At 34.8% G+C, this 27,289-nt stretch overlaps 1 protein-coding gene across 5 annotated transcripts in view; it reads right to left on the minus strand.

The window, feature by feature from the left end:
- The window catches only part of pacsin3 (protein kinase C and casein kinase substrate in neurons 3), a 68,157-nt gene that overhangs the window by 40,146 nt on the left and 722 nt on the right, over nt 1–27,289 (minus strand). For 2 of the 5 annotated variants that reach the window (XM_073835693.1, XM_073835688.1), the window contains exon 2: nt 17,085–17,150. The exons of 1 other annotated variant lie outside the window; for it this stretch is intronic. The gene's annotated coding sequence lies outside the window, so the exon portion shown is untranslated. Of the gene's footprint in view, nt 1–7,140; nt 7,391–17,084; nt 17,151–27,289 lie in introns of those variants that run through there. 2 more of the 5 variants (XM_073835692.1, XM_073835690.1) reach the window with 2 other exon arrangements.

Here is a 27,289-nt window from a genome sequence, read left to right on the forward strand (position 1 = left end):
CTCATTTCTCGCCATAACTTTGTCGCCCCGCCACGGCCAAACCGTTCAAGATATCGAAAATCCCCTGGCAATTTTGCGTCCCCAATGTCTTGAGGTCATGCTGACCGAGTTTGGTGGCCATCGGTGGAAAGGCCTACTGTAGGAGGAGTATTTCAAATTCCACAGCCTGATTTTTCCAAAAATCCACATTTAAATAAAAATAGCCGACTTCCTGTTGGTCGTAGCTAATGGGTGTAAATTAGAAAGTTGTCCGGCTTGATGAGTCCAATATATGTATGTTTGGTGACTGTAGGAGAAAGTAACCCCCCAACTTTTGTCAAAAGGTGGCGCTATGGAGCGCCCGCTCAATGCCCATTTATGGGCTTTTATCAGTGTTTAACTGTCATTAATACAGATGTGTGTGTTGATTTTCATGAAATTCTAAGCATTTTAAGTGGCTCAAAAACACAAATCTAAATTTAAGTTTGACATGTTGCCATGGCAACATGATAAAAGTTATGGATAACGCCCTTCACAGATTCTCATCGGTCGTGTTTTGACATTATTGTGATGAAGTTTGAAGCAAATTGAGTAAAATTAAGAGGCTGAGTTTAAAGCATTTCAAAAACGTCACGCTTTCTGCTGCCAGTTGGTGGCGCTATAACTTTGACTCATAATAGTCACATCTCTGTGATCGGCATCAGACGACGAACAAACTGCTGAAGTTTGGTCAAAATCAGACAAAGTGTGTCAGTTATTAGGCACTTCCTGTTTCTCATTTCTCACCATAACTTTGTCGCCCCACCACGGCCAAACCGTTCCCCTGGCAATTTTGCGTCCCCAATGTCTTTTCTGACCGAGTTTGGTGGCCATTGGTGGAAAGGCCTAGGAGGAGTATTTCAAATTCCATTGAATGCGCTTTTTAGACATCCCTGAATAGCTGACTTCCTGTTTGGTGAAGCACGGACTGTGAGCACGAAAGTTGTTCGGCCCGATGAGGTCTAAATGTGTATGAATTTTGGTGACTGTAGGTCAATCGGTGTGCGCTCCAGAGTCCCTCAAATGTCGTAATTTTTAACGCTGTGCACATTCTGGGCTCGGGCCCTAATGACAGAAAAACTGACTAATCTTATCTTTCCTCTAAATGGGTGGGTCTTATCACTAAGTGCAAGTTCCTCTCGCTGTGGTAATCTCTACTGAAAAAAAAAAAAAAAAAAAAAAAAAGTACAAACATATTTTAATCTCCATTAAACCAAATCGGTCTCACTAGGCTTGCCGTTTGGATTCTCTAAGCAATGTGACATCACATTGTTTAGGCCCCGCCCACAGCCGCTGACGGACAGTCCGGCATTGCTATGGTTTCCGCCCTCAGTGAGTTTTGTTTGGTTGTACTCTGTCAGCCATTTCCTCCGCGATCGAGCCACTGTAACGTTAGCGATGTCTTATAAGCAATCCCGGTGTTGTGTTTGGATGCAAGACTGAAAATAAGAGTCTTCATTTTCTCCCAACAACTGAGCCACTAGGGACGCAGTGGATTACTTTTATTTTAAGGTAACGCACCTGAAAATCTACGTTTACGTCTACGCAAATCATTTTACACCAGACTACTTTGTGAATGTCATTTTGTTGTAGTGCTTAGCTAAGGTTTTACCTGTATTTGTGTGTGTAAGTTTTCACAGCATTTAAATTGAACAGTGCCGTGGTGTTAGTTCGGCAGTAAGCTCTGTAACACAGCACTGTTTCGTTCCACTTTCAGTGTGTTTGGCTTCCCATATGTATGCCTGAACACAGGTTCTCTCGCCTTCAGTCATGATGCTTCTACCGACTGGTATTGCTTTAGGTATGCAAAGCAGAGATGTATACGCTACACCCTCTTCTGAAGACGCGGTGGGAATATTCAGCTCATTTGCATGTGATACCTTCAAAATAGGGCTGAAACAATTAGTCGACATTATCAACAGCATCGACAATACACAATTGTCAACAAATATTTTTGTTGTTGAATAGTCATTTGATCTCATATGACCTAATGTAAAAGCCTGCAATAATGCAGTTGTGGCACTGTAGTGGAAAACTGTAATTTAGCCCTCCTGGATGCAAATCAAAAGAAGAAGAGACACAGTGGTTCAGAGCAAATGCAGCTGAACCTAAGTGGTGTTTTTCAATGAATATGTAAATATGCTGCACGGTGTGCTCTCAATAACAAAGTAAACAACAAAAACTGACAGTGGTGTTAAAGTGATTTGGATGTTTGTGCAAGCTCTGCAGTTTGGTACAACAGTGAAATCCAGTCATGTCACATTTATTATTTATATAGTACTTTATGCAATAGATAACTTTAAATCAAGCAGCTTTACAGTATTGAACATGAAAAAGCAGAGTCAGTGTCACTTTCAGTTAGAATTACAACTTGATTTTGTTATAAAGCAGCTCTCCAGTGTAGAGCTGGCTAATGATAAAAGTTTTAAAAAAGCTGCAGTGGTCTTTATTTATTTTCTAGAATATGTATTACTCAATATTTTAACTAACTGCAAAAGCTGAATCATCAAATCAAAGTTTAGTGATTAATTGGAGATAATTATTTGATTAGTCAATTAATTGTTCTAATAATCATTATAATAATAGATCATAATAATCGTTTGTTTCAGCCCTACTCCAGGACAAACGCCTAAAATGAGATTTTCCAGATGTTATTATAAATGATCTGTGGGGTATTTTGAGCTGAAAATTTCACAGATGTTCTGGGGACACCCAAGACCCATATTACATCTTGTAAAAAAGGGACATAATGGGTGTCTTTTAAAACATTATAAAACATTTAATCAAGCTCCAAAAACAGCTTGGGAGCTCTGTGAGCTCTAGTCTGAGAAGGAGGGGGAGAGAGAAACTCTTCCTAATGTTTTAAATTTGGACTGCAGTACCCATTTCAACTGCTAGCTGTCATTATAACATACTGCACCTTTAAAGGAGCCACCCATTAAAATGAATCACTTCACACAGATGGTCAGAATTAGGGTTGAATAATCATTTTTTCTGCATTAAAACAAGCGTTAACATAAGTGAACCTGAAGAAATTGATCAAAATACTAACAAAAAATAAAAGACCCCTTTAATAAAAAAAGAAAAAGGCCATTTTACTTTTTGTAATTCCCCAGTTGTACCAAAAAAATACCAAACCATAACTTCAAATCTGAGGTGCATAAAAACTATCATTTTGTATACTATTAAACAAAAAAGGCCAGTATTCAGTATTTAGTCCATATATCACTCTGTAGCACATATTAGAAAAAGCAAGGTGTTGCTTACTGAATATACAAGAAACTATCAGAAAAATACAAGGAAATGCAAGAGAGAAAAAAAGCACAAAGCATTCCCAACAATACAGTCTGTGCACAAGGCATTGAAGAAGCCAGACACACCCATTCCCATGGAACATGTCACACTGTGAGTACAGCAGCAAGCAGCTGTGTCATGTTGAACTCCAGAAATACTCAAAGCCCTAGAGATCCCGCCAAGCTGGAGCAAGAACACAGCAGATCCTAATAACCCTCTTCCATTAGCAAGCAACAATTTTCAACAGCTGAGAGCAGATGGAAGAGAGGATCTTTAGGCACAGACTTGACGTGTCAAATGCCCACTGTCAGAGTCATGGCCCGAAAACCCTAGCAACAGGTAAATCAACACAATGGACGTGTTCACGGAGATCCTAGGGCTGTAAAATTGAAATACAAGCAGGGAGGAGTGCAGCCCCCTTTTCATTGTGCAGGGCTCTATTGTGCTGTACAGCAGTGCTTCTGGTTTGGTCCATCACGTCGATGCAAAAGAGCTCAGCACTCCCACGGAGATCCGAGCTAAAAACGAGCATGTCTAGGGAGAGGCGTGACCACGACGGCTGTAATTACACGGCTGTGTCAGTAAAACGCTAGGGGAAGAGCAGCCAGCTCTCAGATCTGTTACCCAAAAGATGTGTAGGACAGCTTAGATGACAAATAGCAAACTACAGTGCATGTCGACAGCAAAAATCAACTGCACCATTTAGATCACAATATCCACGGTGCTGTTTACTCTTGCAAAACCACAATATTTTACTAAGGTGTTGCTAAGTAGATGCTATGCACTTTATTTTTTTAGAGTGTTCTGACCACTACGAAGCTAGGCTGTTACAATGCAGTCCCAAATGATATCTAGATACCCTTTTGTTTTCTTAAGAAAAAGAAAGGAAAATCTACTAATGCTGTAAACTATACAGGGAGCCCTCTCATTTGGTACATAACATGAGAGGTTAAAATTAACAACCAAACTATAATATTTAATATTCTATTTTATTTATTTTTAAACAATCATCACACATTTAAAAATGTTTGTACACTAGTAAAATCTACCTTATGTGCAATTCAGTTGTGTTTTGTTCTCTAGTGTTTTATTTATAGCTAACTAACCAGCTGTGAACACTAGATACCATTGCATTTATCTCAAGAAAGTTAAGTGACATTGGTCATAAGCGGTTTTATTTAACATCTTTCCCATGGTTAAAACACTAACTGAGCCATTACATGAGAGATGAAACATTTCGGTAAGCTATACTTTTTTTTTTTTTTTTTTTTTTTTTTAAACATAACGTCTGATGTTCATGCATGTTTATTTTGCGCTATAACTTATAGTAAAGTGGAAGAGTCTCACGCTCTGCACTTTTCCTTAAACTGAGGTGCTACAGTGATCGGTCACGCCACATTTAAGACAGTCAAAATTAGGGATGCACCGAAATGAAATTCTTGGCCGAAGCCGAATAATAATGAAATGCTTGGCCGAAGGCCGAATACCGAACGCGGTGTTTCGCATTTTTTTCCATTTATTTTGCCAATTTTTTCACCATTACAATAATTAAATAGTAAAAATTTGCTTTTTACCATTTTGTGTTGCTTTTCAGAGAAATAAATCAAATAACAAAAATACAATTTCAAAATATTTATTTAACACTGAACTAGGGATGCACCGAAATGAAAATTCTTGGCCGAAAACCGAAACACCGAAAGAATTATATTAATTTAAACAATTGTTATCAATCAAATATTATATTACTTAAATAACATATACATATATTTTACTGCCTTTGTTTAAATTGTTTACATTTTTATAACACATTATCTAGTGGATACATCAGTTCACATTTACAACTCTATGCGTTTCTCTTCCAGCAGGAGGCGCTTTCAGAATAATATTACACAAAGCAGCGCAGCAAATGACTTTGAAACGTGCAGCGCTCATATTTATTCAATGGATAGCCTTTTGAAGTTTCATCGCAATTCTTGTCTTTCAGTCCCCACATTTAAGATCACCTGAAATTATAATTAAGACTTTCTTAACCCCTAAATAAAACTGCAGTCATCAATGAAAATTAAGAGCTTTATTTAAGTCTTTCAAAAAAAAAAAAACCTTACACAAAATACGTTTCTTTTTATTTTTTCCCACCATGTTCAGGGCACAAGAAAAATATTAGGCGACTAAATTAATATCAGCATATAAAATATAATCGCCTCTTATTGTCTCTGAGAGAATGCACGTCAGATGCTGAAAGCACTGTCAGTTTTCACTTTAACATATTGCGCAGTTTTCACGTTGCTTGTGTGATATCCAGTGGCTCACCTCCATGGTTTAAAACATAAATATTTATAAAAATACAGTATATAGAAAGGACATATCTTTAAAATATTGTGACGCAACACCAACGTAAAGCCATTGTTTTTCACTCACTGAAAGCTACATCTGTCTCTGTTCTCATCACTGGCTGCCCGAACGACTGCAGACACACCCCCTCTTGAAATTTCGGCATTACATGTTTTACAAATCGCTATCCGTGGGTCTTTCTCGGATATACTCATATAAGTCCAAACCGCAGATGTGTTGCTTCAGACAAGCACGTGCAGGCTGCGGTTTCTGTTTGAGTCAACATATTGTTTCGGCCATGTTGTTTCGGTGATAAAAGTCTTTCGGCCATTTTTAGGCTTTTGGGCCATTTTCGGACGAATATTTTCGGTGGCCGAATATTCGGTGCATCCCTAGTCAAAATGGCATTTATTGTTTTAATTCTGCAATAAAATGGACATTATTTAATAGCCAAGAATTTGTTTCTTATAAGACGTAACACAGCTCTTTGCGAAATTGAATTGGAGGTGCATTACAAGAATTTTCCTGAAGAACAGTGGGCAGTTAACTATTCCCCCCCCCCCCATCTCTTAATGATTTTTTTTCCCCTTCTGGAGCATCAGTGAGCATTTGAACATTCTGTAATAGTTGCATATGAGTCCCTCAGTGTCAAAAGATGGATCTCAAAATCATACAGTCATTGTTGGAAAGGGTTCAAATACAAAAAAAAAATGCTGAAAAACAAAATTTGTGTGACCTGAAGTATTTTTCTGAAGAACAGTGGGCAGTTTAACCGTTCAGGACAAAAAAGGGACTCATGACCAACTATCACTAAAAAAAAAAGAAGGAAAAAAAAACACCGCTGTGGATCTTTCAGGTAACAACACACACAGTATTAAGAATCAAGGGGGATGTAAACTTTTGAACAGGGGTCATTTTTATAAATTAAACTATTTTCTCTTGTGGACTATTTGTAAACATCCTCTTATTTGGGTAATCTTATTTGACCTCAACTGTAATAATTCAATGGCCCATTGTCAGTTACTCCTTACTTAAAGAGGTAAATGTATTTGCTTATTTGTTCCAGTCAAAGCAGTCTCAAATTTATAAGATATTTTGGTCCCTAGATATGGCTTGAATCCCTCCTTTATTGTTAGTCTGTTAATTTTTGTTCACTTTTTAATAAACCACACCATTAAAGTTCATTAATGGTGCAGAATGACTTTTACAGATAAGTTTAATATTTAAAGCTAGGGATTTGAACATTCTTTCATACCAGAGCATGAACAAAAGTAATGGCGATGCTTGCCTGCTGACCTTTGAAACACTGTACAGAACAACGTGGCACAAACGTATTAACAGATTCCTGCTGTTGACAAAGAAACCTTGAGAACTAGGATACCAAACCAGCTTTTGGAGCGCAAAAGGACAAAAACTTTGTGAAATTCAAAACCCGATTAAATTAACATTACCCATGACTAACCACGATAAAATCTTCCTAGCATTGTTTGGACTTACTTAATTTCCTTGTCCTAGAATATGTCCATATCATTGAAAAGGCTTTGGTTTAAAAAGTACAATCCATTGCATTTCTGCAACAATTGAAATTCCTATGGTATAGAAAACTGTACCAACCAGCCCAGATGAAAAATAGACAGCAGCAGATGGCCGATCATGCATGGTATTTGTAATCTAGTGTAACCGCTTAAACCGGGCAACCCCCTTCCCCAAGAGGAGACAGATGCGCTGAACTCCCATTTGTATAAACGCCTCTCACAATTTGTTGCACAAGTTGCTCAGAGACTAACAGAGTGTCAGGGGCCCTGCTTTTGGGGAAGTTTACATTTCATAGGTCGTTGACTCTGTTTAGATGTTTTTGCTAGATCAGTGCTAAAGTCTGTCAGGTTGGATAACTACAAAACAGACCAATTCAGAACCAAAATTTAATAGGCAAAAAGGACAGGACTATAAGATTATCGAGAGAAATAATGCTGTTGGTTTGAAAGAAAAAAACATTTAGTGAGTTTTAAAAGTTCAATAATTGAAAGGTTTTTTTATTTAATTTCAGTAAAGAAGTTTGGAACAGCATGAGGGTGAGTAAATAATGACAAAATTTCATTTCAGGGTGGAGTAACCCATTTAAAAAAAAAAAAAGATTCTCATGCTGCTCCAAACCCATATGACATATTTCCTTTCATGGAACATAAATATAGATATATGTTAAAGAATGTCCATAATGCTCTTTTTCTTCATGGTCAATACCAACTGCCAATTTTTCACATGCAAATGTGCCAATTCTAAAACTGGTTGCCAATTTTTCAAAATTTGTTTCTATTTACTTATTTCCTTAAGCAAGAGACAAGAACGAATGAAAATGAGTACATGAACAAGATACTCATTTGCTCCATTAGAAGTTGAAGTACTTAAAATTAAAGGCAACTTTTGCTATAAACATGCAGCATGAGCAGTTAAATGAGGTTGTATAATTTTAGTATCTGAAGCAAAAATAAATGATTTGACATTAGCTTTGGGAAATTATGCTATATAAAACATACCTGCAAAACTAAAATAGCAGATGGGCTGAATTAGATCAGAAATTCAGTCTCTGACAGTAGATGGCGCTTATTGAACAGCAGCAATTTAGCGTTTTCTTGGTTTCAAAGTAGCTGCGCTTATGGATACTTCATTAATATGCATATGGCCCTATAATTTCCGCAATGTGGAAAGTGCAGAGAGAATCTGTGCTTTGGTTTCAGCCTCTGCTGTCTCGCTATATGAGTACATGAACATCTCTAGAACTGCTATGAGAATCAGTTCTTGAATATATTATTTCTTTTGAGAAAAACTACCATCATATTATATACAAACATAATCAAACTTCTTCAAAGCAACCCATCCAAATAAAAGTCCAGTTTTATTTGAAGATATTGTGATTAGGGCTGCAACAACGAATCGATAAAATCGATAAAAATCGATTACTAAAAGCGTTGGCAACGAATTTCATAATCGATTCGTTGTGTCGCGCGACGCAGAGACATTTGGTTGTTATTATATATATTTAAAAAAAATTGAGCGCAGAGCGGAGTGGACACATTCGGTCTCTCTCCCGCACTGATGCCAGCAGAGTTCGGCACCTCATAAGCTGTGTTTCCATCCAAAAATGCGAATTTAACTTATGCGCAAAACTGGAACATTTGAGCATAAAGCACCGTTTCTACATTATATATATATGCTGCCCCGATTTATATCAAACATGTTTGATATTTAAGCCTACTTTGGCTAGCGTACTTTCACAGCAGCCAATGCTCGATCGCAAAACAGCTGGTGTACGGGTCGTTGGATAGTGGAGATGGAGAAAACTACTTCTATAGTTTTTGTAACACTGTCTGTCTGTATAATGTGTCGAAAACATACCACAACCGTAAGGAGAAAGAGGAGCTCTGCTGAGGTGAAATCGTCTCAGTTTTGAATAGGGCTGTGACGGTGGCACGTTGTTTTTTTATATATAGCCTACACTTCAGTCAGCTAACAAGCAGCCTAAAAACGCTAAAATAAATCAAAGAAATAATATATTTAATTAAGAAAGTAGCCTAAGAATATTATATAGGTTATTAAACAAACATTCCTTGTAAAAATGTCCGACAGCTCATCAATTTTTGGCCGACTGAATTTCCAGTCCGACTGTCTTTTTTTCTCTTTCTCTTCCTCATTACACAGCTGCTGTTTTTAATAGCAAAGTGATTACATTTATTTTCGTTCCTTTAGTTTATAAAGTTAATTTAGAGATATATTTGGAACACTTTTTGTTTGTTAAATTCAAGTTTTTGTTTTTTAAAGTTATACCTAGCAAACAGCGGCATACAGATCAAAAGCCTGCTTAATTCATCGCGATTTAAATTAAAATCCATTGATATAAAAAACTTAAAACATATCACAATATTAGTTTAATCATTCAATCAATATAAATCCAAAGTTTGTGCGGAGAGAAGCGCGCTTTGCAGCGCATGGAGACGCCAGTGCAATGTGGAATTTCTTTTTTGCTCATAAAGGTAAGAGTAATTTACCACCGGGCCGGAACTGTAAAGGGTCTACCTTAGTTTGTGTGCACTAACAGTATCAACAAAATGTGCTCTTAAAGAAAACAAACAGAATACGCTTGATATCTTTGGTTTAAACAGGAGCGCTTCACAATAATTAACCGAAACCCAGGTAATTGCCTCACAAACACAATATCTATAGAAAGCTTTAAATTATTATTTTACTATAAAACGAAATAATTAAAATCGAAAACAAAACTCTTTCATTAGCTAATCCATAAAGATGCATTAGGCATTAATGAGCAGATGGCAGGATCGTCAATTTCATCTTTGCAACACTGAATCAGAAAATACTAGTTTATTAATAAGTAATTCGAATATTTTCTTAATTTTTGCCTTGACACATTCATGGTTATTACTTTTGCTGGGGCTTTGAGGCCAGTTTTGCGTGCATTTGAATGCGGAACTCTTCCAGCTGGTCGCTGCTGATGGCAGGACACTAAACACCGCCATGGCAGAATGAATGTAGCAGAAAGTTAGTCAAGTTATCCCGTTCCAGCGTGCAAAGTCACATGACTTTTTTAATGCGCACTGAGGAATTTAATTTGAGAGGCTTCTTGATGGGAAATGCAGCATGTACACCACAGCAAGCCGCTGTCTTGACGGATAGTAATTTTAGTTTATTTAGTCTATATATTTGGCAGATGTAAAGCATACATGTGTATGTTTTTTGTGTTAGTCCATTTTTATTTTATTATTATTATAACAGTTCAAGGAGCAACATGTTCGTGCACTTTCTAAAGATTTTAGTTCTGTTTTTGAATAAAGGGTTGTAAATCCCTTGTTTTTTTTATCCGATTCATCGATTAATCGAAAAAATAATCGACAGATTAATCGATTATTAAAATAATCGTTAGTTGCAGCCCTAATTGTGATGGAAATATATGAGTTAATATAATTAAATATAAAATTATTACAACATTAAGAAATATTTAGCAGAACAATTCCAAGAATTTATTTAACACATAATTTAAAGAACAATGCATTTCTTAAAAAAAAGAAAAAGAAAGTAATAATAATAACGTATTATTTTTTAAATAAAATCCATGAATCAGTGATGCATTTGATTATTAAATTTAATGAAACCATTAAAATGAAATAAAAAAAATAGAGTGACATTTGTTTAAATTTTAATAATTGCTGTTAAAATGTGTAAGTTAAGTTGTGACTTCAATTAAATAGACATTGTTTTTTATTAATAAAATGTAACTTAAATATTAGAGTCAAAATTGAAATTTGAACAGATATTATAGGGACCTATATGCATGATTTTGCAGATGGAAAGAAAACACCATCTAAACTATTCTGAAGACAATCAGTTAATCTCTGATATAGATTCATATGACACCCCAAATCAATATTTAGGATTTTCTTCCAATATTTTGCGCAGAGGAGCGAGTCTCCTCTTTATGTCTGTCCATCAGCATCTCTGTGGCCTTTTACTGTCCGCTTGCAGACTTTGTAATATTTCCACATAAATTACATTCTGGAAAATGACTGCAATGCAGATTTTGTAGACATCTCTCAGCTAAAATAAAAAATGGCCAGTTCTGATTTATGGCTGGTCAACCAGTGCATCTCTAGCCAGGTCACATACTGCGCTCATCAAATCAATTACACCACACTGCACATATACAAGTAAGAATGTTAACCTGAGTTTAAGGAATGTAGAGTGAGAAATGTCAGCGTATGAATACCCAGGATTAATTGTTAACCCTGTGTAAATTATAAGAAGTGCAAAACGTGAAATAAGATAACCCAGGATTCCTTTAAGCTGGGGTTTAGAATGACCAAAAGGTTAACCATTTAAAGTCCTTCTAGGGATGTCACTAATGATTATTTTGGTAATTGAGTAATTGTTCAATTATTCTGATGATTAATCAAGTATAATTATAAAACATTTTTGGGGAAATAAAAATAGACCTAAATGAACAACAGACTTTAAAATGACTTGAATACATATATAATGGCAGGGACAATAATAAGTAGCTGGTTTTAATATGGTTTTACTGAACAAAACTGTTCAAATTCAAATGTATTATAAACAATAGAACTAATTTGCATTATAACAAATGACAGCTGAGGGCATCAACAACCTGGCAATTGTTTTACACTTTACTGTACAATCTAACCCTTGTTTAATATTGACTAAACAGCATAATTCAAATATCCACTTAATATTTAATATTGGGCCATTCTTTATGACAGAAATGCTACAGCCACTGTAATGTCTTAATGTGGACATCAAATGTGTAAACTCAAAGTGAGGGTTTGAGCTTTTATTTTAAAATCACAATGCTTTCTCATATGCTTTATGATGTTTTTTAAATGGGTTTAATATACCATGGAGCCTTGTGTGTTTCATGGATTCTCATTTGTGGAACATGCCATTTCCTGTATTTTTGCTGGTTACACTCTTAAAAATAAAAGTGCTTTAAAAGGTTCTTCACAGCGATGCCACAGAAGTACCATTTTAAGTTCCACAAAGAACCATTCAGTCAAAAATTCTTTAAAGAACCATCTCGTTCTTACCTTTTTATAATCTGAAGAACCTACCTTTGCCACAAAGAAGCTTTTGTGAAACAGAAAGGTTTTTCAGATGTTTAAGGAGTCCTATTATGCTTTTTCACTTTTTGAATTTTAGCCAGTGTGTGGTGTGTATGTTTGGGCATTAAAAAAAAACATCTACAAAGTTACAAATCTCAAAGTCCACTCTAAAGGGAGAATTAAAAAAAAAAAAAAAAAAAATCCATTTTCAAGAACGACAGCAAACGGCTCCTTTGGACTGCAGTGTTTGTTTTCTGCATGCTATGAGGTCACAACGTAAATCCCACCTACGGAAATTCGAATTGTGGACGAGGTGCAGGATTCGCCTAACTTTAGCGATGTAGCATGGACAGCTGCTTCAGCGAGCCGCAGGGTGGCTTGTATAAACGCAAGCATTGACTAAAGTGTCCACAAAGTGCTCCAGTAGCCGTGCTGGAGCCACGCAATTGACGTGTGCGTTATAGAGGGTTGAAACACATGCAGAGCTGATGTAAGCACAAGCATTGACTAAAGCTTTTCGCCAATCGCAACACAGTGGGACTGCTAACAAATCAAAATACATTTATTTTTTCGGAAGGCGGACCTTCATCAAACCCACAACTAATCAAGCCATTTTTGCCAGGCTGGAGAGAAAGCTATTGCAATAACGTAAATTATGTGAAAAACCAACAACATGAGCATGTTGTAGTGCACCCCCAAAACAAAATAGAGACTTTGTAAAAGAGCATAAAAGGACCCCTTTAAAGGTTCTTTATGGAACTATAAAAACAAAAAAGGTTCTTCTATGGCATCATGAAGCACCTTTATTTTTAAGACCCCAATCACACCGAACGAGGCGGACCCAATTGCCTTTTTTTGGTGACTTTTAAAAAAAGAGCAGTGTGCTGCGTTTTTTTATGTTGCTAGGCAAGAACCAAAACAGCTGTCCTGTCAGTCAAATCAAAGGCACGTAAGCAGTGCACAAAACGCTAACTGCCAACAGAAAACCATTCAAAAAAGGCGCCTCACACTGCAAAAAATGCATTCTGTCTGATATGACTTTTTTTTAACTGCCAGCGTCTGTTTTGCATTTTAATCCTATGGAGTAAACTGTGTTTTCAAAAAAGTCCTAAGTGCTTTTTTAAACGCCACCGCCGGCATCTTTTTCTGCAGCTCAGAGTGTCTTTTCAAGTTGAAAAAAAGTTTAACTTTTTAAAAGAAAAAGTTAAGAAAATGCCCTACGTCAAGCGCTTTTTTGAGAGCTGACCAATGACAAGCGAGTAGCTATACCTGTTGTTTCCATAACAACAAGAAAAAAATTGGAAAGGTGACATATAGACTTGATATATAGACTTTTATATTATTGATGTGAACCGGATTCGCCTCCCCGTTATCTTCAAAAACCGATGTGCAGCATTGCTAGCTTCTTGAGCTGCACATCGGCATGTACAGTAGCGCCGTTGCGCTTCAGGCGTCCCTTCTTCGAGTCCCGGCTCGCAGACCTTTCCCTATCCCGCCCCCCCTCTCTCTCTCCCATTTCGCTTCCTGTCTATATACAGTCCTATCAAACTTAAAAGGCAAAAATGTCAAAAAAGAAAAAGAGCCAGCTTCCTCTTATCGACATTTCTGCTCCACACATAGGCTACTGTTGCAGCCGTTGTTATACCAACAAAAAGACGCCCTCTGCTGCAACACGTCCAGATTTTTTTGTTACTAAAAAGCACGTCTGTCAACTTTTTCTTGTCAAAAAAGATGCCAAGTGTGAACACGGCCTAAGAGTGTAATTGACACTGGCAATTTGCAGTCGAGAATTCTCTTTTTAAATTGAGTACTCAATTTGAATCAAGGAATTGTGACAGCCCTAGTCCTAATTTCTGTGTGTGAGTTGCACTAAAGCTCTGGGAGAAATACTTTTTGACAGAATTTTGCCCCATTCATTGTGTGGAAAAAGCGCACCATTAAGACCATCAAACGCAATGAATCCAAGCAAAAGTGTTCATTTTACGGTAAACTACACCTATAAGGCGAATCAAATCCGTCCGTGCCAACATCCCTAACAAAAGTTGGGCAGTGCATGGCAGCACATTTGGAACTGATTAGCTGGGCATTTACTCTAGTTGTTAAATGTGGCTTTAAAAATACAACTTGCGGCATGTGGCATTTGTTTGTATGACTCTCACACAGAGATCTCTGACACACACACCTTCGCAAACAGCGTAAATGCATGTCAGCCCAGGGTTCAACGCTAAGGATTTTTTCTACTGGCCCAATTGGGCCAGTGGTTCAGATTTTTACTTGCCCTGCCAAAATTTTCACTGGCCCAACCAATAAAAAACAAAAAATAAAAAAAAAGTTAATAGTTATTTCTTAGCCACATTTTAACTAATGTGTCAAAAGCCAAATATAACTGTATATTTCCTTAAATACAATTGACGATTTTAAAAAATTATAATTGTGATGTAACTAAATTTATGCACAACAGTATATCCAGGTTGATGGTCCCAGATCAGCAGTTAACTATACATAAATGGAGGACTCCTATTTATGGAATGTTGTTGCAAAGAATAAAATTAAACAATATTAGTAAATAGAGTGTTAAGCAGAATTTATGTTAAACGTTTTGTTTTTACGGTGGTCGTCCATGATTTTTTTTTTTTAACTTTGTTTTTACCTTTTCATATGTTTAATTAGGCTCAGAGGTGCCATGAGTGCAATCAAATTCATAATTTCATGTTATAAAATTAAATAGTATAAGTAATGTCTTAATTATAATTTAAGAGGTCTTACAGTTGAGGACGGAAAGACGAGAATCGCAATAGGTCAGGATTAAATTTCAAAAGGCAATGATGTCATTGAAGAAATATGCATGCTGTAGGTTTGAAAGACAAAATGTGGCACGGATGTCTTTATATGAACGTATCTGAAGGGAACCGACTGTCCTCAGAAACGTGTCGTTGGCATTTTTTTTCATTTCATGCCTGATAAAACTGCATTAATGCTGCTTTGTGTTCAGCCGTTACTATGGAAACCGTAATATTTCAGCGCTCCTAAAGCGCCCCCTCATGACAGAGAATCAATTTTTCATTTCCAATACTTTTTTTTTTTCAGCTGTTTATGGTCAAATGATTGCAATTATCGACCCATGTTTTTATGCAACAAACACAGAGTTGTAAATGTAAAAAGTTATGGTGCCTTCTAAAAATCTAAACAAGTACAGTAATATTTATGTTTTAAAAAAATATAATAAATTATATACTCAATTTATCCCTTTTAATGGATGAAATGCCATAGTGTAAGATATTTAGTTTTTTTTTTTTTTGTGAAACTGTATCTGAATTTTAAATCATGCCATTGTATGGCTTAATATTCTACTTTACATTGTCCAATCCCATTACTGTTTATTTTACTTGTGCAGATCTTAAAAAGGGTCATGAATTGCTTTCAATTAATATTTAAACATTCTGCAGATACACTAAATGAAATAAATATAATGAAATAAAATGACTTCCTTGATATTTGTTTATATTTGTGTATTAAAAACATTTTTGATTAGACTCCTAGCTGATTTTCTATATTTAAAAAAAAAAATTGGTCTTTTTTTTAATTTGGGCTAGTTAAATTAATTTTCGGGCTACCAAAATCTGAAGAGTACCTGCCCGAAGGGCTACCAGAGATTTTGAAATTTTGCGAGCCCTGGGTAGCATTTAAAGGCTTAAAAACACAAGCTGTTTCTCGATTCTAAGACTGTATTTGCACGAATTCGACAAACAGTCGCAGGCAAATTCAACTTTATTAAATTAAACGATCCTGTCTACTGTCCCGAGCGTCTCGCACGCTGGCCCCGGGCAGTCCTTATTGTCGAGCCCTGCAGCCTCAGTGGTACACAAGAAGAAAACCTTTGACTGGTGGGCCAAGTCAGCAAATAAATGACAAATACTGGATAACCTGCTACCACAAACCCATGAAAACAATGGCTTCCATCTGAGCAGAATGAGGCCATGGGAAGGAGGGGCTGAAGCTCTCATAAGCCTCACTGGAAACTCGCAGTCATTAATCTGATTAATGTATACAAGACTACAGAGCGTCTACAATATTTCAACTCCAGAAATGCCCATTAATCCAAGCATACTTTTTCCCCCTCAAGGGCATTCTTTCCAATAGGATCTGACTCCTTTGGAACCGGCAAACAACATGGTTAGGGGAAACTAAACTCCAGATAGACAATACAAACAACGAGGCCAGATTATTCTCATGAGGGAAATCATGCAAATCCAAATGATCTCAAACTGTAAACAGATTAGTGACCTATATATCGGCCGCAGTGATTAATCAGACAATATTTGGCCATTTTGAGATTAGCGCACTGGAATATACAGTAAAAATACAGTACAATAAACTTTTATTTCAGCAATGTTTTCTTATTTGGCATAATATTATTCAGGCATCTACACTCTTAAAAATAAAGCTGCTTCACGATGCCACAGAAGAACCTTTTTTGTTTAAATGGTTCCATTAAGAACCTTTAACATCTGAAGAACCTTTTAGCTTCTTTGTGGTGAAAGGAGGTCTTCAGATTATAAAAAGGTAAGAAAGAGATGGATCTTTAAAGAACCTTTAACTGAAATTGTTCATTGTGGAGGCAAAAATGGTTCTTCTATGGCATCGCTGAAAGAACCTTTTAAAGCATCTTTATTTTTTTAAAGTGTAGACATCAACATGAGCTATTAAATACCCCTGGTAGACCACTAAAAGAGATGCACGATAATGGCATAGACATATGGAAATACAGAGTAACATTTGCAAAACCAGAGAGAAACAAGCTTAAAATGAGGAACTTACCACAAGCAAAGAAGAATGTTAGAAATTAGTGGTGCTTTGCCCGAGAAAACGGCCTCTTCGGTGGCCCTGTGAGAGGAAGAAGATGTTAGGCTTTTGTCAGGTTTTAGTAAGCCAGAGAAGATGTATTGTAGGCAGCAGAAAGAGTCTCCTGGTTCACTTTAAATGGCAGTACGGTAAAGAAAGCAGCAGGTTAATATAAACCCAGGCACTCAAAGGTGGCACATTCTGAGATGGAAAGTGAAATGCCACACGTAGAAGACCTGAAGAGGCAATCATGAGGACACTGGAAAACACCTCGGCTATGTGCTGCTGGCCTCAAACCTGACCTAGCCTTAAGACAACACCTCACTCAAGGAATGTCCTGGGTTCAATGTAAGTTAATCTCTTTAGGCCGCATCTATGGCATGACTACCACAGAAAATAATTCATCTCGTCCCTCAGAAGGAAAAAAAAAGAAAAAAAAAAAAAAAAACGTACAAAAAAAACAAGTAGAACAATAAATCATTACCGGTTTATAGAGAAAAACACACACACACACACACACACACACACACACACACACACACACAATATCAATCCCACCACATCAATCCCACCACTTCGGAGATTAATTTTTACAACTTCATAGCTTAAATAACTTTTTTATACTTGAAGATCAATATAGCTGCTTTACCAGCAATACTGAAGGATAAGTAAATGTATGTTTGGGATCAGTAAGATTTTTAATGTTTTTTAAAGAAGACTTTTATGCTCACCAAGGCTGTGTTAATTTGATTACAAATACATAAAAAACCTGTAATAATGTCAAATATTATTGCAAATTAAAATAGTGGTTTTCCATTTTAAGATACTTTAAAATAGAATTTATTCCTGTGATGCAAAGCTAAATTTTAAGCATCATTACTCAAGTCTTCAGTGTCACGTGATTCTTCAAAAATCATAATCATATACTGATTTATTTTCATTGTTGGAAACAGTTGTGCTGCTTAATTTTTTTTGGAACCTGTGATACTTTTTTCAGGATTCTTTGATTAAAAAAAAAAAAAAAAAAAAAAAACTGCATTTATTTAAAATATAAACCTTTCGTAAAAATATACACTACCGTTTAAAGTTTGGGGTCAGAATTTTTCTTCTTTGAAAGAAAACAATACTTTTATTCAGCAAGGATGTGTTAAATTGATGAAGAGAGATAGTAAAGAGTCAAGACTTATATTGTTAGAAAAGATTTCAATTTGGAATAAATGTTGCTTTTTTAAACATTCCAAAATAAATACAGCACAACTGTTTCTAAAATTGATAATAAATCAGCATATTAGAATAATTTCTAAAGGATCATGTGACACTGAAGACTGGAGTAATGGCTTCTTTAAAAAACATTAAAATATTACTGATACCAAACGTTTGAATAGCAGAGAATATTTAAAAAATATATATATAAAAACAAAGCAACACATTTAGAAACATTGACATTTTGCAAATATTTTGAAATAGTATGACATGTTGCTGTTTTTGATAACAATTATATTATCTGTCAAAGGTTTGGAATGATTACATTTTTTTTTAAGTTTATGCTCTCTTGTAAAAAGAAGTCTCTTGTATTTAAGTAATATTGTGAAACATTATTACAATTTAAAAGAACTGTTTTCCATTTTAAAATCGTATTAAAATGTCATTTAATACTGGGATGAATTTTTACTTCAGTCTTCAATGTCATATGCCCCCCTTCAGAAATCATTCTAACATACTGATTTAGTGGTACTCTATTAATAATGGGTCTTTTTATCAATGTTGAGTTTTTGGTGCTTAATATTTTGTGGATTTTTTTCTTTAATGATTCTTTAATGAACAGGATGTTGAAAAGAAACATATTTTATACATTTTATAACATTTTAAATTTCTTCACTTGTGATTAATTGAATGCATCCTTGCCAAATAAAAGAAGTATATATGTATATATACATTTATCTAACCCAAAACTTCTAATGTTTATTCAGGAATTTTCTTGTAAAAAGAAGTCTCTTGCTTTTAAGTAATATTGTGAAACATTATTACAATTTAAAAGAACTGTTTTTTATTTTAAAATAATTTTAAAATGTAATTTATTAATGGAATTCATTTTTACTTCAGTCTTCAGTGTCATATGACCCTTCAGAAATCATTCTAACATACTGATTTGGTGGTTCTCCATTAATAATTTTTAGTTTTTTATTGAGTTTTTGTTGCTTATTTTTCGTGGATTTTTTAGGATTATTTAATGAATAGGACATTGAAAAGAACATATTTGTATAACATTTTAAATGCTATAACCATCACTTAAATTTAATGCAATTTAACGCTCGTCAAATAATATTTTTTTTCGCTTCCTTGTCAAATAGATGTTTTTTTTTTTTTTAAATCTTACCCCACACTTTTGAATAGCAGTGTATCACGTAACATGTATTAAGCAGCACAACTGTTTGTTTCTAAAAATTAAGGAACACATTTATATATTTAATGCACAACATGTGCTGAAAATATCCCACTTCCACTAATTACAACATTGAACATCTGTAGATTACACGTCTCCCTTTCCAAAAAGAAGTCCACTATGGAATGTGACATCACCTATGACATATAGCACATTCCTGCTGTCAGGTTCAGGCATGCTGCTCTAATTAGACATGGAGCACATGAGTGTTCACCTCACCAGGCCCTCCCATGCCTCTAAACACTCCTACACAACTAAACAAGGCTCCACTCGCCCAGACACCTTGTTTAGTTCTAGTATGTTCTCACTATTCTTCTAAAGGTTTAGAGCCAAAACGTTGCACAAAATGATCGATCGGACTTCAAAACATAACGGATTTGGAGGCACTTGGATGAAACGTGAAAAGGCCCACTGTTACAGCTCATGGCACATATCCAGGGCAGCAGGACTGAACTGACAGAAGCAGTGGATTATTTTACAGGGAACCAAGGCCTAATTTCATAAATGGATGACTGACAATAGCAGACCGACGGAAGTAAATGTTATGCCCTAAGCTCATTTCAGAAAGTCTGTGAGAAGACTTACTGCTTATGAAAAAGATCAACAGATGTGGGGAAAACTGATGAGCCATAAAAATGTCTAATATTTGGCACATTTTGCACAATATACACTACCAGTCAAAATTTTTTAAATGTTTTTAAAGACACCTCATCTGCTTACCGAGCATGCATTTATTTGTTTCAAAATACAGAAAAAAAGTAAAATTGTGAAATATTTCTACTATTTATAATAACTTTATTTGAATATATTTTAAAATGTAATTTATTAAAGCTTAATTTTTGGCATCATTACTCTAGTCACATGGTCTTTCAGAAATTTGTTATATTCTGATTTGCTGCTCAAAAACCATTTCTTATTAGTATGATGTTGAAAACAGCCGACTTTTTAGGGTTCTTCAGAATAGAACAGCATTTATCTGAAAATGAACATCTTTTGTAACATTATAAATGTCTTTGTCATCACTTTTGATAAATTTAAAGCGAACTTGCTAAATAAAAGTATTCATTTCTATCATTTAAAATTTAGTTTTGTTTTAAATGTTGCTAATAATGAAAATAAAAATTGTTTATTGAACCGCAAATCAGCATATTAGGATGATTTCTGAAGGATGTGACACTGAGGACTGGAGTAATGATGCTGAAAATTCAGTTTTGATCACAGGAATAAATTACATTTTAAAAGATATTCAAATAGAAAGCAGTTATTTTAAATAGTAAAAATATTTCACTATATTACTGCTTTTGCTGTATTTTGGATCAAATAAATGCAGGCTTGGTGAGCAGAAGAGACTTCTTTAAAAAAACATTAAAAATCTTACTGTTCCAAAACTTTTCACTCGTAGTGTATAAAATTAAAAACATTTTAAAATAGCATCATCTATAATAAAAATATTGGCAACACAGTGTTGGAACATAATTTGCCATTTAGAAACATCTATTTTTAATAGAGTTTTAAATGTAAAGTATAGTTTTAGTTATCAATTATTAATTCATAAACATCACACTGTGAAGGAATTTCACCACATGACATTTTACAACCCAAACTAACCTTAAAAAGATCAAATTATTTTACTGACCTGACACACAATCATTAAGTGTCGTCACCATGTTATTATTTTAATATTTTTTCTGCATGTTTCAACAGCATATCCATTGAACCAATAACATTCCTTAAAAAAAAAAATGGCATAATGCAAATTTTCAGAAAATCTATTCAGACCAAAATGACAGGACCAGTCAGGAAGCTCAGGCTCACTTAAAACCCCAATTTTCCTTTCTTCCACACATCTTCCCAGGATCACTGATCTGTCAAAGAATCCTGAATTTGGCATTGGGACAGCTCAATATAGCCCTGCTCTCAAAGGCTCAGTGCACTCTGGGTCCTTGTGTAGGCATGAAGAAAAACAAAGGCAGTTTTGTTCTCCAGCCAGCGTCCTCCAGCACCACGCACAACAAGAGATAGTTTCCTACGTTTACCCCAGTGAGTTTAGTCTAAGTTCAGTGAGCATCCACGAAAGGTCTCAATGATTGAATATAGCAATAAAATACGATACAAAAACATCTAGACATAAGACCTACTTCATGGGAATACAAAAAAAAAAAAAAAAAAAAAAATCAAGCTGAATGGGACCACCTGAGTTCACGTATCAGCAACTCTCTTCGCTTAAAAGTGCAGAACCTTAATTACTAAAGAGCATCAAGCCCTTGGCCCGCATTCAAAACAACTCACTGTCTAATCTCTGATTTAACTTTTGCTGCACTTTGACATTTTGCAGATATGTTTTATCCGAAGTAACTGATTTTAGAGGTCGTTGTACAATGACCATTCTTCACTGACCTTGTAATATTTGCTCTGGCAGTCTAATCAATTGCAAAAAATAGCAAAAAGCACTATTTTATACAAGCAGCTGTAAGAAAACAGGGTTACATATATTCTAACAGGCCATTCTTAAAGGAACACTCCACTTTTTTTGGAAATAGGCTCATTCACTCCAACTCCCCTGAGTTAATAAGTTTAGTTTTACCGTTTTGAAATCCATTCAGCTGTTCTCCTGTTCTGGCGATATCACTTTTAGCATAGCTTAGCATAGATCATTGAATCCTATTATACCAATAGCATCACGTTCAAAAATGTCCAACGAGTTTCGATATTTGTCCTATTTAAAACTTGACTCTTCTGTAGTCATATCGTGTACTAATGCCGGAGGTAAATGTAAAGCTGCGATTTTCTAGGCCGATAAGATTAGGAACTACACTTGCATTGTGACGTAATAGTCAAGGAAGTTTGCTGCCGTAACATGGCCAAAGCAGGCGCAGTAATATCACACAGCACATGTGGAAATGCTAACCTATTAGGGGTGGGAGAAAAAAATCGATTCTCCGATGCATCGCGATTCTCTCTTCAACGATTCTGAATTGATTCCTAATATTTCAGAATCGATTCTGAGCTTGTTTTTTTTTCCGCATATGGCACGTGTGCGCGCTAGAGACTTCATTGCACAGCATTTGCACTGTGAGACTCGTGCGCACTGCTTGACATTGTGTGCTTCCACCCGCCGTGTTTTACTTAAGTTATGCTTTCATTTCTGCCGTCTGGAATGCAGTACTATAGATGCACTGACAGACTTTCGTGTGCGCTTTGTGTTTGTTCGTCCTAAAGCTCGATTGCAGATGCGGTTAAATGCACTTGCGTTTTCAAATAGTTTTAAACGAAACTGTACATACAGTCAGTTATGTTTTCAGAGCAGGACAAAACATCTGATATATCGAAATAGATCTGTGCATCAATGGCGTTCCGTCCATATAAGCTGCTAATGCTCCGTATACCCAGGCTGTCAGAGAGACTGCGTTCACGTGTTAAATAATATAAACATGCTTATAAGTTGATCCCTTATTTGAGAGAGAATCTTCCGGGCAAGCAGATTCTCCGCATCTTCCTCGACTCCTCAGAATTGATGCGCATTCTCTGTTTTGCTGTCATGCGCATGACTTTTTTCGCCGGGTAAGCTGTCCGCGAAGCGCTCGCCCAAGCGGAAAAACGCGCTGTTGCTGCCAGATCCTGATTGCCGAAAATCATATTGTGTTTGATGCACAACTTACTCGACTAAATCAAATGAAAAACAAAAACTAAAAAACATCCTAACTGTATATTATCATAATATATATTGATATATATCATCAATATATAAAATGTCTATTTTTTTTTTTTATAATAATAAACAGGGAAAAGAGGAAATATTAAAATATGATTTCGTCTCTGATTTTATTGGTTTCTAAATAATCTAAAGATATAATTATTTTTGGTATTACTGGTGGTTTTAGCACTAAGCATGCCTGGTTAAAAAAAAAAAAAAAAGTCACCGTTCGCCACTGCTGTGCATTAGTTTGTTAAAGCTGCCTGTCTATGATCTCATCAGTAATAATAAAACGGCAGTAATGCTGAGGAAAAAAGAAAAACTATAGTCTGTAAACTCTCAGATACCTAAAGAACACTTATTTTAAATAAGTAATTGTTTTAAAAAAGTACCTTATATAGTTTAAAAAATAAAGTAAAATTGGCACAAAATAGATTTGATATAAAACATATGAAAATGTAGCCATGTGCAGTACTATTGAAAACTAAGAATGTGAGCATCATGATATTTAGTTAATAATGAAAACAGTAATTAAATTAAATTGAATATTGAAACCGGTGAAGATTGACACACCTACTTTTACAGAGATTTCAACTATAAACAAAAAGCATATAAACTGCAATTTTACATGTTTTTAAAATTGTAAAGTTGTATTTGCACAGCAGAAGAATTAATTGGGGAAAAAATGTAGATCAAGAATCGTTTTGGAATCGGATCGTGACTCCCAGAATCGGAATCGGATCGGATCGTGAAGTGCCTGAAGATTATATAACCTAGCTGGGAACTAATTTCAGGCGCTGCGTGATATTACTCCGCCTGCTGCGTCCATATTACTTCAGCAAACTTCCTTGACTGTTATGCCGGAATGGGAGTGTAGTTCCTAATCTTATTGGCCTAGAAAATTGCAGCATTACATTTTCAGATTAGTTTTCAGGTATTAGTACACAATATAATTACAGAAGAGTCAAGTTTTAAATAGGACAAATATGGAAACTCGTTGGTCATTTTTGAACGCGATGCTATTGGTCTAATTGGATTCAATGATCTACGCTAAGCTATGCTAAAAGTGATATCGCCAGAACAGTAGTGTTCCTTTAATCATCTGCAATCTGGAGTGAGAAGACAAAACAAATGTGTCCCTGGACCACAAAACCAAGGATCAGTTCACTTTCAGAACAGAAATTTACAGATAATAGTATATTATTATAGATAACTAATCCTTTAAGTAGCATGGGTATATTTCAGGGGTGTTTCCTCTGAGGGGGCAAGAAAGGCAGTGACTCCTCAAAATATTGGATAAAAAAAAACAAACAAAAAAAAAAACTAGTAGTACAAAAATAAAACAACGCCAGCAATACTACAAAATACAACATTAGAAAATGTATAAATTACTCATTGCCAAAAGGCAACACCAGCAGGTAACTGTTTAGGGGGAGTCCACGTCTCTCTCACCTCCCCTGAGCTCATTGACTTTGAACAGACTCCCTTAAGTGTGTAGTGATTTTTTTGGAGGTAATTGAGAATGAATGGAGGAAAGTCACGTGAAAGGAGGCAATGCCTCCATCCCGATATGATTGGATCACATGATAAATCCAGCCTCGTGTTAGTCCATGTTCCGCGTTCGTGAATCAGTCTGAATGAACAATATTATGGCATTAATGGAAAGACTAATTTAAGAAGTGATTAGTGATTAGACACTTCGATATAACCACTTTGTTATGTTAAAATAAGACAAAATGGCATGAAAAGCTGATCTTTGAGAGTTTTTAGTGAGTAATCAGCTTGGTGAAATTTAAAGTTAATCTCTGTGTCTGTAACCAATATTTACAGAGCTTTAATGACTGATGTTGACCCCAAAAATAGTTATCTATTAAAAAGAATAGCTGAAGTTCACAAATAAAATATACTGTTTAAATTGTGACTGCCTTGAGTTATTATTTTGGAATAAAGGTAAAATGCTTTAAAACACTAACTTGATGAGATTCATACTTGGCTTTAATAATTATTATGTAAAAATATAAACTTTTTTGCTTGCTTTCTGTAAGTAATGTTTATTTAACCAAGAAAATGTGACTGAGGTCTTTGCCTCCTCATTTCAGAAAACCAGCACACACCACTGGTATATTTGTAGTAATAGCCAAAAATACATTGTATGGGTCAAACTTACTGATTTTTCTTTTATGCCAAGATATTAAGTAAAGGATATTAAGTAAAGATTATGTTTCATGAAGATATTTTGTAAATTTCCCACTGTAAAAATATAAAATCTTAATTTTTGATTAGTAATATGCATTACTAAGAACTTGATTTGAACAACTTTAAAGGCGATTTTCTCAATATTTCTATTTTTCTTTCACTCTCAATTTACAGATTTTCAAATAGTTGTATCTCAGCCAAATATTGTCCTATCTAACAAACCTAACTAACCATACATAAATGGAAAGCTTATTTTTTCAGCTTTCAGATGATCTGTAAATCTCAATTTAAAAAAAAAAAAAGACCCTTATGGCTGGTTTTGTGGTCCAGGGTCACAAATGATTTCTCCTGAACCTTGATCCTGTTCAATACTGCCTGCACAAACAGTGGCACAAATCCCAATTTTTATATAAAGAAAAGATCATATTCTGAATACAATTGTATTTGGGTGTTCCTTTAACTTTTAAAAGTCCCATGGGCTGATTTGTACTAAAGCTAACAGCTTTCAGCCGTTTTCTTTTCATACAAAGGTCACATGAGAAATTTTTACCACACCTTCATTGATTTTACTACTTTTCAATGTATCATTTTAGCTTATCCCAAGCGTTTAATCATATATCAATATAACTTAGTGAAATAAACCATTTTAATATTTGTGAAAATGACTTATCAACTGAATTTTGGCCCACTGTAAAAATAAATCCAACAATTTTGCCACTAATAATGCACTTTTAGTACTAAACATACTATTACAAATACTAAGTAATGGTACTAATCCTTTTGCTTTAGTACTAATGTACTAATAGAGTACTTTTTACCAAGAGACACTAACAGTGAAGAACATGCCTGAGATAAAATAATATAATGTGATGCGTTTAAAATAATATTATGAAGAATTATTTTAAAAAAGGGAAACATCTTATTTAACTGTATTTGACATAAGCTACTAATCAAAAGTTTTTTTTAACCAAACCTGCATTTATTTGATCCAATGTACAGCAAAAACAGTAAAATTTTGAATTTTTGTTCTAGTTAAAATAACTGTTTTCGAGTTGAATATATTTTAAAATGTAATTTATTTCTGTGATTTCAAAGCTGAATTTTTAGCATCATTACTCCATTCACATGATCCTTCAGAAATCATTGTAATATTCTGATTTGCTGCTCAAAAAAAACATTATTACTAGTATAGTAGTATTAGTAAAGTATTCATTTCTATAATTTCTTTCCAAAAAATAAATCATACTAACTCCAAACTTTTAAATGGTATATATTGTATAATGTTACAAAAGCTTTTTATTTCAGATGAACACTGATCTTTGAAAAAAATAAAATAAATAAATATATATAAATAAATAAATATATATATATATATATATATAAAACTGTTTTAAATAATAATAAAAATGTTTCTTAAAAAGCAAATCAGCATGAATGATTTCTGAAGGATCATGTGACCCTAAAGACTGGAGTAAGGACGATGAACATTTAGCTTTGATCACAGGAATAAATTACATTTTAAAATCTATCCAAAAAGAAAGTGGTTATTTTAAGTAGTAAAAATATTTCACAATATTACTGCTTTTGATGTATTTAGGATTATATAAATGCAGACTTGGTGAGCAGAAGAGATTTCTTTAAATAAATTAAAAATCTTACCGTTCAAAAACATTTGACTGGTAGTGTATTGAGGACACATAAAATGCTATCCAAAAAAACACAATATTGTTGGACACATACATAATTTTAAATATGCTGGAGGGAAAAGTTGTTGTTTACGTTTTTTGAGTTTATTTTGCAAAAATCAACAGGCCAAAGGTGCCCATATTTAAAGAAACACCCATGTAT

This window comes from Garra rufa, chromosome 3 (assembly GCF_049309525.1).
Source record: "Garra rufa chromosome 3, GarRuf1.0, whole genome shotgun sequence".
In the NCBI taxonomy this organism is placed as follows: domain Eukaryota; kingdom Metazoa; phylum Chordata; class Actinopteri; order Cypriniformes; family Cyprinidae; genus Garra; species Garra rufa.